General features: G+C 38.6%; 1 protein-coding gene across 2 annotated transcripts in view; it reads right to left on the minus strand.

Moving 5' to 3' along the window:
- Nucleotides 1-16,248, minus strand: part of CNTN1 (contactin 1) — a 172,544-nt gene that overhangs the window by 130,196 nt on the left and 26,100 nt on the right. Inside the window, exon 1 of one of the 2 annotated variants that reach the window (XM_081022318.1) lies at nucleotides 3,531-3,660. The exons of the other annotated variant lie outside the window; for it this stretch is intronic. The gene's annotated coding sequence lies outside the window, so the exon portion shown is untranslated. Of the gene's footprint in view, nucleotides 1-3,530; nucleotides 3,661-16,248 lie in introns of those variants that run through there. 2 annotated transcript variants of the gene reach the window in all.

A 16,248-nucleotide genomic window follows, 5' to 3' on the forward strand; every position in this document is an offset into this window, starting at 1 on the left:
ATCAATATTCCATGAAAGATATATTTTTTTTTTACACTTCAGATTTAAAAGTTATAATATCTAGGCTGCAATCTTATTCACATTTATCTGGAAGCCTCACTGAACAATACTATCAATTTCTGAAACAATTAGAAAATGTCCTAGTTTTAAAAAACCTCTAGCACTGCATTTTTGCTAAGGTGAATGCTAGAACAAGAATATTATAGTAAACAAGAACTGCAGCCTCCTCTCCACCCTCTGCCAAAAAAGAAGTGGCTTCAGCACCTGCAAATCATTCAAAACTTGTTGAATCTTTCCCCATCACTGCACCTCCATGACTGGAAAGACATTAATATAACACATAATTGCACTCTGGTTGTACAGGATACGAAGAATGAATGATTGAAAAGCAAAGACAAAACAGGTATAGTCATTGGGAGGAAGAGATAGTGTAGTGATGTTACCACCACTATGAATTCAGTTGTTCAAATAAAATATATATTTTAGTCTGAATCCAGTCTACCAACCCCAAATTCACACACTGCCCATTGTATTACTATTTGAAATACCTAATGTGGATTGGGTCAGAATATAAAAATCTTCTACATGGTATATACCTTTGTTTTCAAAAAGTATTTGCAAACCACCCTTAAAATATCATTTTTGTTCAGATCATGAACAATTAATCAGATAAAAGATAGTGAATCCTTAAAGCAGGAAGTAAATTGATTAGTTCTCAATTTTATCTCAGTGACGTGCTTTTCTCTCAAGAAGTGATAGATTAATTGCATTGCCACCTAATTATCCTTTTAAAGAAGAGAAAATGCAGACATTGTCACTAACAAGGATATAAGGAAACAAGTTTTTTTCCAATGACATCTGAACAGCAATCGAGGGATACTTTCAATTAAACACACACACACATTTCCCTGAATATTAGTACAAAGACATAAGCAAAAATTGGGAAAGTTTTGTGTAGTGATTTAAGGCAGTACCCCGATGTTGCCAAAGCCTCCATACTCCAGAGTAGGGTTCAGGAACTGGAGATAAGAAAAAGATGTAGGGATGAGCAGAAGTGTGTGGTAAGATTCTCCTGTTGGCTAGCACCCTTGAGCTCAAGAGAAGTATTTTCATGAGTAAGTGCTTATGCATGATAAAGTCAAGGGAGAAAAGAAACAAGGTTAACGGAGAAAGGTGAAGCATCACACTAGTCAGAGAACAAGCAAGAAAATAAAACAGGAGCCTTGGAGATGAAACATGGTTGTAATAACCCCCTTCTCTCTGGTTGAAGTCAAACCCTGCCCCCATGATTAAATGCCATTTATTATTTCAATTTCCTGAGTATTTTTCTTGGGGGTGGGAGGGTGGGGACAAGGACTGTTGGTGCATTATTTCCTATTACTGTTATCATTGTATTTTGCACCAAGAGAGTACAAGATACTGTGCAGATCACTCCAGGAGATGTCTGTAACAAACTCCCAAATCAATCTCCCTGGAGTGCGTACAGGAACATACAGGATTGAAAATTCAATGTAAAGTGTGCCAGCTGGAAGGACATCACATCACATACCCCCTCGTCTGCCAACAGTGTAAAATAAATCAATATCAGACAACATTAATAGTTGAAATGCTTTAAATATTGACTGGATGAGGGCTTAAAAGTTTTCAGCCCAACTCCAAGCTCATCTCCGTTCTACTTCGGACAAATATATTTCTTTAAAATACAAGTTTCCACCAATCACATACAAAACAAAGAGTGCAGTTCAAAGAACGGGCACAAATGAAAGGTACTACAGACAGCCAAGTGATGGGCATAAGGAGAATTGTGCACTCCTTCAAATTGTACACCTACTCCTGGCTTTTGGTATGTGGTGAGGGCAGACCAGCACAACATCTAGTTTGCCCTAAAAGCTAAGAACTTCTTGACCACCCCTAATGCATATTCAAGAGCAGGGGCCTCCATTGTGGTGCCTGTGGGTGTTGTGCATCCTTGAGGACTTCTCCTGGTGCCCACAATGCATCAGCCCCATTCTCCCCACTAAAAGATCCATTTGCCTTGAGATGGCAAAGGTGGTTCCTTTTTCTTCCACTGAAAGGCACACAGAGGTAAAGAGAAAATAGGAACAGGAACAACTATCTCTCCCAGTCCCTCTTTGAGCTTCATGTGCTTCTCAAGGCCCACTTTGGCATCAGAGCTGCTAAAAGAAAGCAAATCAACTGAGAGGGCAAGAAAGAAAAAGGAGGAAAATAGGAGACTGGGAGGAGGAAAATAGAATGTAAGTGTGATGCCGGAGATCTCAGAAGAATGAGGCAATGGAGTGTCTGAGAGAGGAGATATATGTCCCTGATATCAGATTCTTGGGTGGCGGTGGTTCTGTGCTTTTGTAGAATTATGGCATGATTAACGCTGTGGGACATTGAAAGAAATGCTGTGATCCATATACCAATAATGGATCTAAGCTGTGCTTATATTTTGTTAGTAATGGACAACATATTATAAAAAATGCTGCTACACTGCAAATTAAGCCTCTATTACAGACAACTCACAACTTACACATTTAACTTATGCAGTTTCAACTTTATGCGCTTGACAGCCGTCTAATTGAAATCTCACAAATTAAACACGGAGAAGGCAGTGAGCTTAAAAGTTCTTTTTACACAGGGTTTCCCTGTTGTGGAAAGAGCTTTTAAGCTCTGTATCTTCCTTATGGGCTGTGGGAAGCTCTTGCAAGAACTCGGAAACTCCTGCAAGATCTCACGAGAGCCGCCTAGAATCTGGTAAGCAAGCCAGAGAGGTTAAAAGTTGTCTGTGAGCAGAGAGCTTAAAAGTTGTCTGTGTTGCTTTTGGGTGTGTGGGGTGGGGAGGTAAGACCCATTTGGCATGTCAGCTCCAGAAGCTAAAACTACATGTACTAGAGCTTGGGTTGTTTTGACCCCTAGGTACGTTGGTATTAACAAAGGCCTAATTTTTCTCTTTAAGCCTGTGTCTACTGGTGTTCCCTTGGGGAACTCCAGGCAGGATGAACCCTTTACAAATTTCTCCAGCATGTCTGCGACTAAGGAAATCTCAGCAACCAGATATTTATTTCCTGTGTCAAGTTGCCACTTAACATCAACAATGCTGTCTCACAATGCGGCTGAACATAGCCTGGGAGCATATCCACATGCTTAAGGCATACCTATCTGTGGCTGGGATAACCTGCAAGTGTGAGCCAGCACTTTTTAAAAGTCTATTTAGATATATTTTTAAAAGGCTCCTCCTGTTGCTATTCATGAAGAAATACACATCTGTCCAATAATTATAGTTATCACAACTAATTTGATTTAGACATTCAATGTGGCATTCAAAGCTATATAAAAGCTAAATAAGATGAAGATAAGATAATTTGCACACTGTAATTTTCTATGAAATAAGGTTATACTTTCCAGGAAAATTAATTTTGTAACGTATTATTTCCCGATATTCATAAAAAGACACTGTGTATTATATACAGAATCTTTTCAAAAGAAAGTTGGAATAATATAATAAAAATCACACAAATGGAACTTACTGAAAGTGAATGGATAAGACTTCAGCTGCTCAAAATTACAAACGAAGAAGTGCAATTTCTCTTTTTGGTCTTGGTGCTCTCCAATCCTTGTGCCGATCACTTCTTCCTAAATAACAGTGAGGAACGCTGTTGAAAATGAAAGCAATTATTATCCCTAGCAAATGACTGCATTTCTTCTCACATACAGAAGCCCCTGTAGTACTATAATTATGCATTGTCTGTCTATTTATAAGCACCAGAACTTTGTAAGACAGTAGAAATGAACTCATGCCAAGCCACCACTTAACCAAATATGCTTGTATAAATACAGCAGCATTATTGGAAGCAGGCTCACTATTTTCATTGGATCATCATGTCCCAAAACTATCAGATGAGGCTTAATCTTTAATAAGAGCTTATCTCTAACCAATACCTAAAGTGGTTTGCTTTAGGAGGGAGATAAAGTAAGATTTCCAAAATGACTTGCACACCAGGTTTAAAACACACAACTGGAGTAGAAAAGATATACAGTATAGGGAACATAGATCATAGACTGTGTTCACAACTTAAACAAATCATTGTATATAAATGTATATAAATGAAGTAAAAGTCAATTAGTGAGTGAAATGCACGTATCACTATGTACAAAAGTCAGATCAACTTGTGGGTCACCAGGCCGAATGCAGATTGCTATCCACAGGGTTCTGCTGTCAAGTGGCAGAGCATGATTTGTCAATCAACTGGCAGGCCATAAAACTGAGGAACCTAACTCCCAGTTCATCAGCCTGAACATTTTTCTGACCTATCCAGATCCCACCAATTTTAGTACCAATAGCAAACACACATTCAGCACTGGAGTAGCTGAAGTCCAGTGTGCTGATAGGGCTGCAAATAAAACACACACACACCGGTAACCAGATTGACCATATGATGTGTGGAGATGTTGCAATAACCCCCTCCCCTACTGATCTGTATGTGCATGTATGGGAACCATACCCAGCACTGTAATGTAGCCCACAGGCAGATGGGCCAGGTATGAATGCGGCCCTCAGACATTGGGATGTTGGGCAATTCTGATGGAAACAGAAACAGAAATTGCCTGTGGTTGCTTATTCGCCCCATGTCTGGAACGAAAATCAATATGACCAATTATGATTGGTATTCACAGTTGTTTTCAGTCCTCAAACCATGCATAATTGATGGTGGTTTCCCTGCACCGCCATAAGTGTTGCATTTCCTTTGCATAGAAAGGAAAGGTGTGTGGTGATGACATAATTAATAAATCTAGTAAAATTCAACTCCAGTGGACAGCAAAATGAACAACATTGTCTTTTTCAGAAGCCTAATGGCAGCAGAACAGAAACAGTGTAGCATGTGACAAACACTGGTCAGAAGAGCAATCAATGCCTTCTTGTACCCTACTGAGCAGCTCTTGCCATAAATTGTAGCTACTAAGCTACATTTGTTTTGATGGATCACAAGTTGTGCATGCCTTTTCCAAGATCATGGCCAGCACCTCTATAAGTCAGTGTGTTTGCTATGCTAAACTCTTCTTCCTGAATGAAGTGGGGTGGGGGGGATACTGCTGGAAAAGTGGAAGGTAAGGTAACAGCTTACATTTACTCAACCTGTTGCCTCTGAGACACCAACACACATACACCTTCCCACTTAGGAATTGCATGGAAAATCAACTTCTTTATGGAGAATCAAGTTTTTTTCTGAAGCCAGCAGATGCAATTCCTATCTCCACACATATCTTAGACCCACCAATACATTGGTACCTCAGGTTACAGATGCTTCAGGTTACAGACGCTTCAGGTTACAGACTCCGCTAACCCAGAAATAATACCTTTGGTTGAGAACTTTGCTTCAGGATGAGAACAGAAATTGCGCGGCGGCAGCGTGAGGCCCCATTAGCTAAAGTGGTACCTCAGGTTAAGAACAGTTTCAGGTTAAGAACGGACCTCTGGAACGAATTAAGTTCTTAACCCGAGGTACCACTGTACATCGCCACTAAAGAAAGGCAAATAGTGGTATTCTTAAAAGTCTTAGGAACAGTTATTCAAAGGCTGGATGTGGACACCAGAAAGGCTCAACAACCAGCAAAGCTTCTTTCTGGAAATATAACTGAGTGACAGGGAAGGACAGAGGAAGGCAAGGATGGAAAGAGACGAAAGTCATAGAGTACAAAATGAGAAAATCAAGAGCCAAGGGAAAGGAAGTTGGGGCAGAGAGCCAAATGGAGAATTGTAACTGGCATTCACTCACCAACAACTTATCTTTTTCATCATGTTTTCTTACACATGACCATCATTTGGAAGGTATCTTGGTAGAATGAAAACAAAAACCTAGCAATGTAGATTGAGCTCAAGGTCAAAGGGTGATGCTGTGTACTATTGCCTAATAGCTGTAGTAACAACCCAGCATCATTATTGGAATAATACAAGACAATGAACACCATGAATGCTTAAATATTTAAAGTTCTTTTGAAAACAATAAAAGTACACATTCCTTTGAAGATCCTCCTGTTTTTAAGCTACTGAAAATGGTCGAGGTAGAGAACAAACTATCAATTAGTTGAGTACCTCTCAATTAGTTGAGTAAATTCAGGACAAGCTAAAGCATACTAGAGCATGGATGAACGAACACAAAAAAAAGACAGTCATTGGCACCAGAAACTCATCATTTACAGACACATGACTAAATTGGACATAGTGGCTTCTTTGTTCTCAGCTGAAAACAGAGTTATCAATGAAAGTTGAATATGACCATTTAAATTGTAATGCACATGTATAAAATTTCATCATCATATTTGGTTGAGTAAGAAGAATAAGATATGCTGGATCCTTTCCAACAAGTTGTATCATGGAAGCTATATTATCAGTGAAAAGTAATTTTCTGCACAAAACACAAGATACTATTCTCCTGCAGCACTATTTAGAATACAAGGTATTTAAAGGTATTAAGTTCTGTGTTAAATGGAGCTTACTTTCTAGTATGTTTAGAACTGCAGTCTTAGGGTGCAATCCAGACAAACTTAGGTGAGCCTAATTGACATTGAAATCAACAACCAGACTTCATATTTAGATGCTTCAGCCATATTGCTGTCAATAGGACTTAAAGGTAAAGGGACCCCTGACCATTAGGTCCAGTCATGACCGACTCGGGGGTTGTGCGCTCATCTCACTTTATTGGCCGAGGGAGCTGGCGTTTGTCTGTAGACAGCTTCCGGGTCATGTGGCCAGCATGACTAAGCCGCTTCTGGCGAACCAGCAGCACACGGAAACACCGTTTACCTTCCCGCCAGAGCGGTACCTATTTATCTACTTGCACTTTGACGTGCTTTCAAACTGCTAGGTTGGCAGGAGCTGGGACTGAACAATGGGAGCTTACCCCATTGCGGGGATTCGAACCGCCGACCTTCTGATGGTGTCCATAATTTTCTCAGGAATGACCATAATTACTAGATAAGATGCAGGTAAAAAGTAAATGTTTTAGATATCCCTGTTTGTGACTCTATATTAGCATTATTTAGTATTCAATCATTTTAATGGGATTGCGACACTGGAACCAAATCAGTATCTGTTAAGTAAATTATTTGCTTTACAAAAATAAAAAATCAGCCACAATGCAAGTGCATTGATTGGAAGTCATTCATCATACTCAGAAGCTCTTAAAAGTTGAAAATACCATGGACTCTTGTATAAAATATAAATGAACCTTTTTTTTTTTGTAGATACTGGCATTCATCTAAGAACTAAACAAACAAACAAAAAGGGAATGGATTCTATATGACATCTAAAGCTTTGCCAAAAAATTGAGTTCTAGTTATCCGCTATAACAAACAACAGAATAGAACACTTTGTGCCAAACTACATCTAGTTGGGCCAAACATTACTCATTTTATTTGTTTATTTCATAAAATTTATACACTGCTTGACTGTAAAAACAAAACAAAAAATCTCAAAGCAGTTTACAAAAGATAAGCAGTGAAATCAAGGGGGGGAATCACAATCCTACTTTAAAACACACAAAAGTTAAAATGCTTAAACAGATTAAAATTACCTCGACTTTCTAAGCATCTGGGTACCCATATTAACCATGCCTTGTGAGATTAATAATAAAAAACACCAACACCCACAGAACTGACAAACTAGATTGCCCTGGCGTAATGGGAGAATTCTTGGCCTGTGATTTAATGTTTCTGCTGCTCCATATTAAGCAAGTTATGACATGTGATTAATGTTTTATATAATTGTTTTAAAATGGTTCTTATTTATTTATTTATTTATTTTTTATTATTATTATTAGTATTATTATTATTCTGTGTTTTTAGATATTCTTGTTTTTAACTGTAAGCTGCCTTGAATCCCATCAGGTGAAAAGGAGGGACATAAACAAACAACAACAACAACAACAACAACAAAGTAGCATACTGTAGTATTATTCACAGCATAGTATTAAGAACATAGGAATCTGCTTAGGCCTCACCCACACTTACCTCCTGCCCTGTGTTTTCTCCATCTCCAAGTGCTTTTTGTTGTTTTGTTTTGTTCTTGCCGTGCTGCTTTCACCAGAAAAACCCACTCTTTAACGCTGAACATACAACAGCTTGGGTTTTCCATGGAGTTGTTTTCAGCAGTAAAGAGTGCATTTTTGCAGAGGAAGCAAAACAAAACCCAACCCTTAGACACAGAGCTTTTAAGCAGGGACCTATGTCTAGAAACAGAAATGGCACAGAAGGAAGTCTGAATGAGTCCTTAGGCATTCTGATAGGGACTGGTTTTGTGTGTAAACTTATTTCCACCAACAATCTATGCTGTCACTTCAGAAATGCGTGAACGGCTGCCTCTGAGCATCCAGTTATCAGTCCAGGCTACAGATATTGACTTGCATCTCCAGTTTTTTTTATTTCTGCTCACACTATGCTGCATCAGGCCAGATACTTAGCAGGTCAGTGCAAAACTTTCTAATCAGTTTCTAATTGTCAAATAGGAGCCTGGCCTTTGTCCTTCGCCGCCTTGCACTTATTTCTTAGCAGTCTTGAGTGACTCATCTTGTGCTATTTAGTCTTTGTTATTTAGGCTTAACTCAGCACAAAAAAAAAAAATATCACAGGGTTTTAATACTGATGCTTGGGATAATCATCAATGCAGTCACAGTTCATACTTCTTTCACTATGCGTCTTCAGGCTTACAATTTAGCAGCAAGCTACAAAATGCTTTGTAGCCAAAAAGACTGTGGAAATAACCAAGCAATAACCATTTAGAATGGAATGTCTCTACATAGACAGTCTGACTCCTGTGCCAGCACAAGGTCACTGTAGTATCACATTACAATGATGGAATCAGCTTTATGACACTGTTATAGGCACATACAGTGGTACCTCAAGTTACAAACACCTTGGGCTACAAACACTTCAGGTTACAGACTCCGCTAACCCAGAAATAGTACCTCGGGTTAAGAACTTTACCTCAAGATGAGAACAGAAATGGCTCACCGACGGCACAGCAGCAGCGGGATGCCCCATTAGCAAAAGTGGTACCTCTGGTTAAGAACGGTTTCAGGTTAAGAATGGACCTCTGGAACGAATTAAGTTTGTAACCAGAGGTACCACTGTATGCCAGATATAGAACTATAGGCTGGGCTGAATTTAAATATACTAAGCCTGTATATTTAAGTCCCAGCAGGAAAGAGACATTTCTGTAATTTAAATTTCCATTTAGACTCTTATCTTAAAGGTTTTTCCAGCGTGAGAGCTGTTATTTCCTCCATGTCAACCTGTTGCTTTGAGATTCAAGGATAAACTGATTCAAAACCAGAAAGGTTTTTTTAAAATAAATAAATACACCGACTGCACAATACGCTTAGCCAATTCAAGAAGTCAGTCGGTTTAGAAGGTCAAACTACTTCAGTATCTTCAATCATTAACATTTTGGAATTAATTCAACAGCCATTTACAATAGTTTTACCATATATTAAATTTTTAAAATATAAATTCTGACAACTGCATATTTCCAGGCTTAGCAAACAAGCATAACAATGAATAATCCAGCTACCCCACCTGACACTATATTGTTCTCTTTTTATTTAGAATGGCACATGCATTTGAAAACTATTAGATGGATACACAGTTGCTGTGAGAAAGAACAGATCGAAAAGAGCAACCAGCAGAAGAAATCTTTTAAAAGGACTTTTCCGATTAATTCTCAGTAACAAAATTAAATGAGTCGATGCAGTCATGGTTTGTTTCTTTTTTTTAAGACAAATAAAAAAATGTGTTTTTCACCTCTCTTGCTTCAATTCTCATTGAAGCCCTCTAGTGGACATCACTTACAACACCATCCTATGCATGGTCTACTCAGAAGTGGGTCCTGTTGAATATGCTCCCAAGTGAGTACAGTGGTACCTCAGGTTAAGAACTTAATTCGTTCCGGAGGTCCGTTCCTAACCTGAAACTGTTCTTAACCTGAAGCACCACTTTAGCTAATGGGACCTCCTGCTGCTGCCGTGCCGCCAGAGCACGATTTCTGTTCTCATCCTGAAGCAAAGTTCTTAAACCAAGGTACTGGGTTAGTGGAGTCTGTAACCTGAAGTGTATGTAACCCAAGGTACCACTGTATAAGACTGCAGCTCAAGCAATGCAGAGCATCAAATCATCCTGAGGAGAGATGCTAAAGAAATATCTTCTATACAGAATCCATATCATTCTACACACCCTGACAACTTTAATAACCTTTCCATATCTATATATTATCCCAGCTCCATCTGTAAAAATCTTGCTCAAATATTCACTGCAATCAAACTATCCATTTACAAATACAGAAGCACATCAATATGCAATTCTTGATCATTTTTATAAGACCAAATATTGCCACTGGGACTCACTTACACTGCCTGCCAAACAGATTGATATTCAATTCAAGATGTCGTCTTGACCTATAAAGCTCTTTCAAATTTTGATCAATATCATCTCTGGTTGCTGCCTCTATATGCGCCAGATGACATAAGTCATCAGATATCTTGCTAGTCTCAGTACGGTAAGATTAAAATTGTTGCCAGCTTTGCCAAAACAGCCAAGCTATGTGCAATTATAGAAGGAAGGCATAACAGAAATATAGTAGTGCTGCTTTTCAACACACCTTATCTTTAACTATGGTGCACAATCTGCAGATTTAATTTAATCTCATTTAATTCAGATGTTCCTCTACTGTGACCTTAATTTGCCCCTCCCTCCTTTAAAAAAATACAATAATTAGCTTTTAAAATTTGGTTGTCATTTTACCAAAAATCATGCCATCCTACCAAGGTAAGGTCATGTTGCCCCATACAAACAGCAATCAGTCAAACAGAAGATGTTCAAGCAAAAAAGAATGTATATTCATGCTTCTGCTACTTATTGCTAATATGCGGAAAGAGCGCTTGTACATTTTTCCCATAATGAATAAGCTACACATGCATTTGGAGCCAACATGGAGGAAGATGTGCCAAAAGGATTCCCCTCCCCATCAATTACACTCTTTTCAACATTCTGCATTCACTTTTTTCTGCTATGCACTCAAGTGATTTCGATCACACCTGGGGAATCTTTGACCCTACATATGTTGTTGGAGTCCTGGAAGGCCAATGCTTCCTCAGCCCTGCTTTAGACCATATAGATGGGATTATACTTATAAAATGTTGAAGCACTACAAGCTATTTATTTTACCTGGAGAAATGACAACTAAAATTATGAAAATACAATCACTGTCATACTATTGTGAAAGAGCTAAATTTTAACTATGTTTTCCATTTCAAAGCAGAGAAACAAGGCTGATAATTATTTTCTTGATCTATATTCAGGTATGTATATAAAGAGCACTATGCCATTCATGGTGTCACAGGTGTCACAGGTATGTAGAAACCACAACTCTATTTGTAGTGATCTCATTTCACTTTCAAGGTGATAGGCATTCAGCCACCTTATTTTCTTTTCAATACAGTGGTACCTCAGGTTAAGAACTTAATTCGTTCTGGAGGTCCGTTCTTAACCTGAAACTGTTCTTAACCTGCGGTACCACTTTAGCTAATGGGGCCTCCCGCTGCCACCGTGCCGCCGGAGCATGATTTCTGTTCTCATCCTGAAGCAAAGTTCTTAACCTGAGATACTATTTCTGGGTTAGCTGAGTCTGTAACCTGAAGCGTCTGTAACCTGAAGCATCTGTAACCCGAGGTACCACTGTATCTGAGATTATTTCTCTTACAGTCTAGTTGTGATCTCAAGTATAATGACTTTTCTCTTTCCTGTTTGTCATAAGTACTGTTGCAACACATGATACATTAGAATTCAACAGTAGCTTCAGCATTGCTCTAAAAAAGAGTATAAATATGTCAGTCTCCAATTTCCTTAGACACAATTACAAATGCAGAAAGCACAGGGAATATTACAAAGTTTAATGTAGCATGTTTATTTAGTGTTCATATGTACATCATAGGTCACATATTTCCATGTTTCATATCTCCTCACAAGCAATTCTCAGTAACACTGTTAGACTACGATGTCATGTCATGAAATTTCAATATTCATTAGCAGAAGTATGAGCTCCATAAAGGAGATCATTTTCTGTTGCTTTCAGACCATGTCATCAGGTTGTTGTTTTTTAGAACCCATTGGCATTTCTATCCAAGCCTTCCCCAACATCTGTGCGTCTCATTAGGGGCATCTGATGAAGTACTGCATACACTCTTCATAGGAATCATGATCTACACCCAATTAAAATGTTCCTGCCAGTCCACTTAGGTCAGAAAAATGTGAGCTAGAGGGAGTAGTAAAGTGGAAATGCCAAAACATAGCAGTTATGTTCAGGGCTTTTAACTTTCAGACCAAAGGGTTATTGTTGAATGTAATATGGCCAGATAGAATCCTCATCCTTTGTAAATCTAACAAAACCAAAACCCATACGAGTCTGTGCTCAACAGCCAGGCTTTAGGGCTTTACATGAAAAGTAAAGAAACCCTAACTAGACTTTCATTGCGTTTTTTCCAGTACCCCAAAAGCCTGAAGGGACTTGAAACAACGTGTGTCAATGAACTCAGCATCTCTGATATTGGTAGTGAAAAACACAAAGAACAAAGGCACTCTGTTGATTAATCCCATCTGGTATTCCTAAACCTAAGAACATATTCCCTATAGCAAGTCTAACAGGGGGTGACCAATTTAGAGGGAGGAAGGGGGAAAAAACCCTGATAACAATCATCATCAATGAGCTCAAATTGCCCAGGGAGGGCAAGTATGCTTTCCAATTATTTTCCAGCAGTGAGAGAGAATAATTTGAAAACTATTCCTTATTTCAAAATAGATGCATATTTTATATGACAAGATTTCCTGTATGCTAACAAGTATTCACATCTGCTGTCATTGCCTCATAGCCACTGGCATTTTATTTAAAAAAAAAATTAAATCACCATCATATTAAATATGCCTACAGTCATCAGGCTTTGTTGATCTTTACAGCAAAATTACATTCTTTCAGTTACAAAAAAAAAATGTACCATTTATTCTTTATTATCCTGGTACTACTTACGGAGGGACATTAACATTATTTGCCCAACAGCTCTATCACCATTGACAAAACAACAACACAAACCGCTCCTATATAAATCATTCCTTTCTGTATTATGTTATCCAGTGTTAATGGTTAGAGTGTTGAACTAGGCTCTGGGAGACAACAGGGTTCAACTCTTCACTCACCCATGAAGCTCATTGGGTGACCTTAGGCAAGACACAATTCTTCAACCCAACCCACTTTACTGGGTTGTTGTGAGGATAAAATGGAGAGGTGGGAGAACCATGTATACATATCAGCTTAAGCTCCTTGAGAGGAAAAGTGGACTATAAAGGTGATACTAAATAAATAAATAATACATTTCATTTGCCACTTCCAAAATTATATTTCTATTTTATAATTATACACATCAGAAACCTGCAATGGTCAAAATTAAGAAAAAACATTTGATTAGATCCAGAATACCTTTTTCTAGAAGCAGAAGAGTTCCTAACATGCATGAAAGAGACTGAGATCTGATGGAAGTTTCCACTGGTGGGAGGAAAGGAGATGGTCCCCACCAATGTTCCCCATCTCCACGGAACGTCTCACATTCTTCTGACATTTTCCGTAAAGGAAATTCATTTTGTTATGCCCTACGACAGCACCAATACATCGTAACCACTTAGCATTTCACAACTGATACATAAGTGCATGCTTTCCAATTCTGCCTTCTCCATTCATTTTACGGTGGACCCTCTAGTTACGTACTGCTCTGGATACGTAACTTTCGGGTTATGAACATGGCAAAACTGGAAGTGTATACGTCCAGGTTTCGTTGCATGCGCAGAAGTGCTCTGTGCATTTCGCACATGCGCAGAAGTGCTCAATTGTGCCATGCGCATGCGCAGAATTGCCGCCTCTGCTTACAGACTTTTCGAGTTGCGGATGGACCCCCGGAGCAAATTAAATTCGTATCCAAAGGGTCCACTGTACTTGAATATTTCTATTTAAAAACTTCCATATACAGGGCTGCTTTCAGGTGTCTTCTAAAGGTTCCTTGACATCTGACGGGAGGAGGTTCCACAGAGCAGGCATGACTATCAAGAAGGAGCTCTGCCTGATTCCCTGCAGTCTCATTTCTCTCAATGAGGGAACTGTCAGAAAGCCCTTGGAGCTGGAGAAAAGGCCGTCCTTTTAGCACAAGGATGACTTATGCAATGGGGCTTCCTCTGCTTTCCCTGCATGCTCCCAGGATCCCCACACAAAATGAGCTCCAGAGGAATCTCCAAAACAGATGGAGAGGTTGCAGGCGGAACATGAGCAGAGGGAAGGAAGAGGAAGTCCCACTGGACGGGTGGGAGTCCTTATGCTAATGGGACAACTTTGTTGTCTGTTGGGCAAGTGATAAAGAACCTGTGGCCCCCACTGAACAGTTGATTTATCCATTGATTTTCACCAGCATGTTCATTTTATTTTCCTATAACCAGAATCTGATATGCAAGGCCCACAAGCAAATCTTTCAAGTATCAACAAAATTTCAGTACAATTTAATTCAGAAGTTCAAATGATCTAAAAGAATTTCAAAGAGAGACCCCATTGTGAAATTTCAAACTAGAACTTTTATTAGTTTTCCAATATACCCACAATAATAGCTGAATTATAACAATTCCCAAATTATACAATTATCAAAATGCCAATCAACTTCCAATTAATGCATTTTAGTTAAACTGGCTCCCTGCATGGTGGTTTGGGTGCATTTCCGATTTTGTATCACTGCGCTCCATAATCTTAATTAATGTTAGTTACATTTCAGGGATGAGGGTGGTGCTGTGGTCTAGGCCCTAGGCTCTGTGGTTTAGACCACAGCACCACCCGCGTCTCAGGCACCAAGTACACCAGGGCTAAAATGTATTGCCTTTCTCTCCAGCTTCCACAAGGGATCCACAAGGGATAAGTTATTTCCTCTCTTCTACTAGCCTGACCCAGTTCTTATATGCAGCCAGAGTAGAAAATGACAAGCAGGTTGAAGAAAAAGCTGAGGAGAATCCTAACACACACTAAGATCCAAATCACTGTCAAGTTTTACCTTAACTTGCTAGACTAAACAGAACTACTCAAAATTAACTTCATGGAGATTTATGCTCAGAATGCATATTTGCAGTGTTTCTGCAAATAAACATACTTTAAAGATCCGATTGCTGGAAATTATGGGGATCAATTCCTAAGAGTGTGAAAACAACCTCAGGGCAAAAATGTTAACATACTGTACGATTCATTGGACAAATAGCGATTATGTAGCTTGAAGCAATTATGTGAAAAGGAAAGGTTTGTTTCCCTAAGTATTCACATTTCTGAACTGGGTTTTCTTAAAGCACCTCTCAGCTTTTAACAATGTAACTGCCTTTAAAAAAATTACTGTGTGTCCCCCCAAAACTTTGGGAGTGATGAGTTATTTATGTTCACTTAAGTATAAAACAGCTTTTAAATAAGGCTTCTTGCTGCTAGGCAACAATGCCTGCTTGTAAAGTAGTGAGATTATGCAGCAGTCTTGCCACTTTCCTCAATTTATAAACAGAAAGCTGTTTAATTTATAAAATTAAAATAAGATACCCACGTTTTCACAATTGAAAAACCTAACAGATAAAGTCCATTTAGGATTTACATAAATTTAAATGATTTTGTAGCCCTTCTGAATTCCATCTTTGTAAAAGTATCAATTTGCTTTACTTTCCTAACATTATTATTCAAATATATTTCTCACAGCTAAAACAATCCACAGGCCAATCCCATCTTTTTGCATACAATTTAGCTGGATGATAGGTCCCAAATAAACTCACAAAACAAGTAAATATAATGAATTTATAAATATATTTGATAAAATTATGGAAATTTATTCACTGCCATATCCAGCTCTCCTGTAAATCATTTTTGCTTAGGGGTGCCATTGTATAAAATTGGCTTGTTCCTCTTATAGACTGCAAATGTAAAGGACTATGGACATTTGTTTTGTAAGAATTCTATAGAAATAAAAATGGCAAACCACATTATTATCAGCTTCTCAGTCATAAAATTCAATCATGCAAATATTTAATCAGGGACATGTGAGATTACACCATTTGACAGTATCAGCAACAGCCAATGATGCCCTCAGGTTCTGATACATATTGACTTTTCTATTACTTTAGTGGCAGATATATGCAAAGCAGGACATT

Source organism: Podarcis pityusensis (genome assembly GCF_964106645.2).
Source record: "Podarcis pityusensis genome assembly, chromosome: 10".
NCBI classification, from domain to species: domain Eukaryota; kingdom Metazoa; phylum Chordata; class Lepidosauria; order Squamata; family Lacertidae; genus Podarcis; species Podarcis pityusensis.